The sequence below is a fragment of the Triturus cristatus genome, chromosome 6 (genome assembly GCF_964204655.1).
Source record: "Triturus cristatus chromosome 6, aTriCri1.1, whole genome shotgun sequence".
NCBI classification, from domain to species: Eukaryota; Metazoa; Chordata; class Amphibia; order Caudata; family Salamandridae; genus Triturus; species Triturus cristatus.
Genome location: NC_140589.1, coordinates 886310657 through 886318704, shown reverse-complemented (window position 1 = coordinate 886318704; position 8048 = coordinate 886310657).

Sequence of the window (8048 nt, the reverse complement as noted above, 5' to 3'; positions counted from 1 at the left end):
ATGGCAGAGAAATATAGAAAAGACAATTATTAGCCAAACGCCCAACTATTCCTCAATTACACACACATACTGGTTGAATTTGGCACAAGGGTGAGTGAAGGTTTAGAGCGTCAAATTTTATTAACGAGATTTCACACACAAAAATGCACTTTTAATTACAAGGTTAAAAACCTGAATCAATGATTCTCAGCCAGTGAACTGTAAAGCCACAACAAGGCACCAACCTCTTTACAGACCTTTCACACACCTTTTATTCGTGACGCATACAAGATCAATCACATTGCCAGCCGTGGGCCCAGCACTTCACAACACTCACATCAACAGGCAGTGCCATTAAAGGGCCCATCACTTCCACATGCCTGACACAGCAACCACACCGGCTGACTGTGTGTGGACTGGCGTTTAGCTAGTAGTGTGTGTAGTGACCAGCAGCAAGTCACTACTCGCTCACCGCCGCTAGCCAAGCGCCAGTCCACGCACACCTTCTGCCAAGCGCTAGTCCACGCACACTGCCAGCCAAGCGCCATTCCCCAAACACCACCAACCAAGCGTCAGTCCACACACTGCCAGCCAAGTGCCAGTCCACACACACCACCATCGAAGCGCCAGTCCACGCTCACCGCCAGCCAAGTGCCAGTCCCCTCAAACCACCAGCCAAGCGCCAGTCCACACATTGCAAGCCAAGCACCAGTCCACACAGACACTGCTAGCCAGGCAACAGCCCACACAGACACTGCTAGCCAGGCGCCAGTCCACTCACACTGCCTGCCAAGTGCCAGTCCACGTACACCACCAGCCAAGCACCAGTCCACACACACCGCCAGCCAAGCACCAGTCCACTCACACCACTAGCCAAGCGCCAGTCCACACACACCGCCAGTCCAGACACACCGTCAACCAAGCGCCAGTCCATGCACACCACCGGCGAAGCGCTAGTCCATACACACCGCCATCGCATTTTTTGATGCAAAAAAGAAAACACCCACCAATTGGCAATAGATACAAAACTATAACTACAAACAAAAGAGCTCTAACTAAATACATCACACTTATGCCAACCATGAAATCTGAACAAAAAATATAAAACAATACAGAATAGTCCATTTACTTTTATGCTCATGGTTGCAACCAAAGACTCAGTTGCCTGTGGTACAATTCCCAGTCGCAAGGCCTTGACCCACCCACACAAGTGAGGTATTATTTTGCTTAGTGAAACCAAGGGGAACGTTGGGTGGGAGGCAATTTGTGCTTGCACATCAATTCCCCCACAGAAATGTGAGAAGAATTTGATTTTTCTTTTTTTGCAAAATGTGAGTTTTACATGGGATTCTGGGTTGGAAAATTTTGGAGTATCCACGCATGCCACACATCCTTGGACTCCCCGGGTGTCTAGTTTTCAGAAATGTCTGGGTTTCTTAGGTTTCCCTACATGGCCGCCGAGCCCAGGACCAAAAACGCAGATGATCCCCTTGCAAACCAGGTTGCTTTGTGATTGATCATTTTTTATGCCTCCACAATAAGTTTTGGGCCCTTCCCTGTGGCAGACACTTGGCCCACCCACACAAGTGAGATACTGTTTTTATCGAGCGACCTGGGGGGAAGCTGGGCGGTAGGAAATTTGTGGTTTCTTTCTGATTTTGTAAGAATATGGCACAGTAATGCAAGGAAAATGTGTGGCTATAGTCACATTTTGTGGTTTGCAGGACATTTTGGGTAAGAAAAAAGTTGGGTTCCACGAGTGGGACACCACCCTGTAATCCGTGGGTTTCTAGTTTACAAAAATATCGGATAACTGGTAGATTTTGCCTGGAGACAATGTACACTTTGGCAGAGAAAGACAGAGTAGACAAATATTACCTCACAGCCATTCCTCAATTACACACACATACTGGTTTAATTGGGCACAAGGGTGAGTGAAGTTTCAGAGCGTCAAATGGTATTAACGAGATTTCACAAAAAGAAAATGCACTGTTAATAATTACAAGGTTAAGCGCCAGTCCACACACACCACCAGCCAAGCACCAGTCCATGCACACCACCAACCAAGCACCAGTCCACGCATACCGCCAGCCAAGCGCCAATCCACGCACACTGCCAGCCAAGCTTTAGTCTACACATACCACCAGCCAGGCACCAGTTAACACACATCGCACCCCAAGTGCCAGTCCACACATACCGCAACCCAAGTGCCAGTCCACACACACAGCTAGCCAGGCACCAGTCCAGTCACACCGCCAGCCCAGCACCAGTCCATACACACTGCCAGCTAAGCACCAGTCCACGCACACCGCCAGCCAAGTGCTTGTCCACGCACCAGTCCACACACAGCGCCAGCCAAGCGCTAGCCCACACACACCGCATCACATTTTTTTATGCAAAAAAGAAAACACAAACCAATTGGCAATAGATACAAAACTATAACTACAAACACAACAGCTCTAATTAAATACATCACACTTATGCAAACCATGAAATCTGAACAAAAAATAGTAAACAATACAGACTAGTCTATTTACTTTTACGCTCATGGTTGCAACCAAAAACTCAGTTGCGTGTGGTACATTTTAAAACTTGTTCACATGTAGCCCAGGATTAGATGGATAATTGGGGCATTACATACGGCTCGCCTTCCGCACACCTCTTTGGGCACAGACTCGACATTTCTTTGCGGGAAAGTCTTTTTTTGGCTGTGGAAGGAAGGTGATCGGGAAAGTGGCGATTTTTTTTTTTTTAATCCAGCCACATCCCCCAGCACTGCTTCTCTAACAACTCCAGCCTGTTCAACTAAAACGAGGCTGCCTATCAGAGACTGCTGAAACTGAACAGATGTCATCTTTGACTATGGAGAGCAATCCTTAAATACAACAAAGGCATTGCAGCTTGCTAAATGGCTACCCAACTTCTTATACCAAACATACATCCATGCGTCTAACAAACAGCAGTGTAAGGTTTGAGCTTCTGATCTACTAGATCTACACCACCCATGTGCTTATTGTAGTCGAAATGCACACATGTTTGTGCACTTCCGCAACCTGACCCCAGTCACAGGTGAAGTACTATCATCAGTGATGGTAGTCAGCATATAGACATCTCTCCTGTCAGAAAATTTCAGAGCTAGATGTTCATTACTATGCAAGGCACTGCACTGTCCCTTCACAGTGTCCACTTTGAACAGTTCCCTGAACAATGGCATTCCACTGCAAAAGTTATCCCCATTTAAATGGTGACGTTTGTTAAAAATGTCTCTACCAAGTTCCCACACAATTTTCTCTGTAACTCCGAACGTGGGCGGACAATCAGGAGGTTCAATACTAGAATCCCTACCAGTGTAATCCTTGAAATTATAAACCTATCCAGTACTACTCTGACATCATATGCATCTTAATTCCATAACGTGCCCTCTTGCTAGGAATGTACTGCCTAAAAACCCTTGAACAGGACCAAAGACTCATCCACAGCTATTTCTTCCCCTGGCATAGGGCTCTGATAATCGATCTGCAAAGTGATCAAGGACAGGGCAAACCCGAAAAATGACGATCACAATCTGGGTGATCTTGGGGCAACGCTAAAGCATTGTCAACAAAATGCAACATCCGAAGAAGAAAATATCGATTACAACTCATGGTTGCAGCAAATATAGCTGTTGCCATCAATTAGTAGATCAATAAGAAGACAGCAATGGCTTCCTTATCAGGCCCATCAAAAAATTTAGACCCAAGAGCTTCTTCAGCTCATCTAGATTTGTGGGAGTCTTAACGGGTAACCAAGAGTGGGGCTTAAGCGGCACTGCTGTCCCTCAAATACTGCTGAACATACAAATTAGTCTGCTCAACAATCTCAGCCAAAAATACATCATCCATAAACATCTGAAAGAAATGTCTAGGCAAAACATTTTTCGCAATTCACTCTACACCCTGCAACTCCACTAACGACAGGCAACACTGACTGCACAATGTTTGGGTCAACCCAGAGTCCAGCACTTCCAATTCCAAAGTGTGGGAGGGTATGCTCAGACGTGAGTCCCTTGCTCATTGCACCATCAGGATTCAGGCAAGCCGGGCCGACGAAGGCTGTGATGCCAGAAACCGGTCCCCGGAAGCTTGTTTCCTTCCCAGTATAAGAATTGGCTTGGTAGTTTGGTTTGCCCTGTTCCCATCATGCACTGGGACAGATACAGACTCATTTGCATGTAGCCAGGTTCTGAGCTGGGATGGTGCAGTGAGCTAAAAAACGGTGATGGATTAAAACCATGATCTCTTGACTTGGTAAGAGTATTCTGCATCATTCAGAAACTCTGTCCATCACCACCCCCTTTTTCCCAAATCTATTTTATCCACACTCAGTGTGGGAGGGTATGCTCAGACGTGAGTCCCTTGCTCATTGCACCATCTGGATTCAGGCAAGCCGGGCCGACGAAGGCTGTGATGCCAGAAACCGGTCCCCGGAAGCTTGTTTCCTTCCCAGTATAAGAATTGGCTTGGTAGTTTGGTTTGCCCTGTTCCCATCATGCACTGGGACAGATACAGACTAATTTGCATGTAGCCAGGTTCTGAGCTGGGATGGTGCAGTGAGCTAAAAAACGGTGATGGATTAAAACCATGATCTCTTGACTTGGTAAGAGTATTCTGCATCATTCAGAAACTCTGTCCATCACCACCCCCTTTTTCCCAAATCGATTTTATCCACACTCTGTGTGGGAGGGTATGCTCAGACATGAGTCCCTTGCTCATTGCACCATCAGGATTCAGGCAAGCCGGGCCGACGAAGGCTGTGATGCCAGAAACCGGTCCCCGGAAGCTTGTTTCCTTCCCAGTATAAGAATTGGCTTGGTAGTTTGGTTTGCCCTGTTCCCATCATGCACTGGGACAGAGACAGACTAATTTGCATGTAGCCAGGTTCTGAGCTGGGATGGTGCAGTGAGCTAAAAAACGGTGATGGATTAAAACCATGATCTCTTGACTTGGTAAGAGTATTCTGCATCATTCAGAAACTCTGTCCATCACCACCCCTTTTTTCCCAAATCAATGTTTGGGTCAACCCAGAGTCCAGCACTTCCAATTGGTAAGCCTTGCAGCCCGGGGCTGCAATCCAGATGCCTATTGCTGCACTATCGGCACATCAGTGTCCTCCTCTAAAACAGGCACTTCATCCGCACTGAGAGTAGCTTCATCATCAGATGATTCCTCTCGGACAGAAAATTCACTGCCAGAATCCTCTGCCACAGATGCAGAGTCATTCTCATAATCATGGTCAGAAGAGGACTCAAAAAGCATACCAACAACCTGCTGAGTGGTCATCCTGTGGCTAACCATAATCCTTACCAAGAGAAATAATTTAAACGCAATACACATTGCTCACAAATACAAGGAAAATTTCACACACATTCAAACAGAAGATAAAAAGTCTGCTAGTACAGCAGCATTAAAAAAACGCATTCATGCAGGTCATTGATACTAATTTTGAGTAAACTATCAAAAAAACTTTTTCTTACCAAACACTTTCAACTACACAAACTACAGATCTACCAGTGCCGAAACCGCAACCACGAAGAAAGTAAAAGCTTTGCACTAGAATAAAAAGGAGTAAAAGGAGTAAAAAAATTACAAACACCTATGATGACAAAAAATACTATGAAGTCTGCCCATCACAATCCAACTGCCAGCCACACACACCACCAGCCAAGTGCCAATCGACTCACAGCCAGCCAAATGCTTAAACACTCATCAGCCAAACTACACTACACACAAACTTTCCCTAGTGGTCTAGTGGCTTCTGCCCCCCTTGGGAGCAGATGGGCCTACAAATGCATGGCTGATCTGTCCCTAATGGGGGCAGAAACAGCCAAAATATTCACCCCAAAAAGGGGAGTGACCCTTGGCATAGGGGCCGCTACCAATACATTATGCTCCATCTAGAATACAATCCCTGGAGGTCTAGTGGCTTCTGCCCCCCTTGGGGTAGATGGGCCTGAAAATAGGCCAATCTGCCCCCAAGAGAGGCAGAAACAGCCAAATGATCATGCCCCAAAAGGGGAGCAACCCTTGCCCAAGGTGTCACACCCAAAACATTTTGCATTATATAAAAATAATTCTTGGTGGTCTAGGGACCTCTGCCCCCCTTGGGAGCAAATGGGCCTAAAAATATAAGGCCGATCTGCCCCCGGGGGGTGCAGAAAAGGCCAAATGATCAATGCCCCAAAAGGGCAGCAACCCTTGCGCAAGGGGTTGCTCCCCCTAAACATAATGCACACAATCCTTGGCTTCTCATGGGTTTCAATCCCCTCGGAGGCTAGATCGGCCCAAAAAGGTTTGATGCAGCCCCAGGTGGTGGGCTGAAACACAGGAAACCTGCAGCGACCCTTGCACAAGGGGTTGCTCCCTTATAAATATATTTAAATAAATCCCTGGTGCCTAATGGGTTTCAAGCACCCAGGTGGCAGATCAACGAAAAATACGTCTGAGCTAGCCCCAGTTAGGGGCCAAAACACAGGAAAACATGCTGCCCCCAGGGCAGCCACCCTTACCCAAGGAGTCGCTCCCTTAACAATATAGTTAAAAGAAATCCCTGGTGCCCAGTGCGTTTCGATCCCCCCAGGAGGCAGATCGGCTGAAAAAACGACCAAACAGATCTCAAGTGAGGCCGAAACATGGATTAACTATGCCCCCGGGGAGCGACCCTTGAGTAAGGGGGTCATCCCCAAATTTCTACGCAAAGAAATCCCTGGTGTCTAGTGGTGTGGGCCCACCTGTGATCTAGGAGTCGACCGCTATGTACAGACGCAGGGGGAAAGTCTTTTCCACCCTGTGTCTGTACTCCAGTAAACCACCTCCTACCACCCTCAGAGAAGGACTCCCCAAAATACGTCCATTCTCGATGCGCTGGAAGCATGTCTTCCAGCATGTCCCTGGCTGCACTTGATGACTTAGGCATGCCATGAGCGCGCTGAGGTCATCAGATCACCAAGGGTGAGTCGCGGATGGTAGCGAAAGGGTTTCTGCTGACATCCTCAGTGGAGTCATGTGGGTGGGTGGCTCACTGGGGGAGCACCTACGCTTCCCCCATGGGCCAGTGCTAGGACATAATGGTTATGTCGTTGGATCAGCAGTACTGCTACCGAGGACATAACCATTGCGTTCTTGGCACCGAAGGGGTTGCATAAACATGCAAAGGGGCACAAGATCTCTAGCTCCGTTGCAAGAAGCACAAGACATTTGGGAGTGGTCTCAACAACAGAAAATAACAATCAGGGCGGAACATGTTCCAGGGACAAGCAATGTTCTGGTAGATACATTGAGAAGAACAAGGAACAGCTGTCATGAATGGGGGCTCAACCAGGAAATTCTAGACCACATTTTCAATTGTTAAGGCAAGCCATATCTAGATCCGTTTGTAATGCAGAAAAATCGAAAATGACGGTTTTTCACAAGTTGCCATCCACAGTAAGGGTTGTGAAGGATTGCCTCTTCAATCAGATAGTCTGGGATCTTTGCTTTTTTTTTTTGTTGAAATATTTTTATAGATTTTTTTTTTCTTTTTGTTTCTTGACATAAGTATACATCAATAAATCGATATTGCCGCTAAATCGTCAAAAAACAGAAAAAAAATAAAGAAGAGCAATTCAACAAATACAACAATAAACAAATATAGTGTTAAACTAGATGAACAGGGCTGTCAAGCTTGTATATATATATATTACTTTATGCAGCTTTGAAGAGAGAGACCGTGTTCACAAGGGCATTTGATAAAGGCATACTCGCCGAAACGCGTCATGCCATTGCTGAAATAAACGTCGTTTCCTGACCTCCTTGGTGTGTCCCTCCGATATTTTCTTCGTGAAGAGATCGTTTCCTGTATATTTTAGCGCGCAGGCCCTCGGCGCGCTTTGGGGGACCCGCTCAAACAAGTGTCCGGAGTCAACAAGGGCAACTGGTGGAATGATTCAAGGTATTGAATGCACTCCGTGACCGCCGCATCCCCTGAAGGCTCAGCATAACTGCAACCGCAGACCGTGACTGCACGGAGGGACACGATAATTGTATCTACGTTCC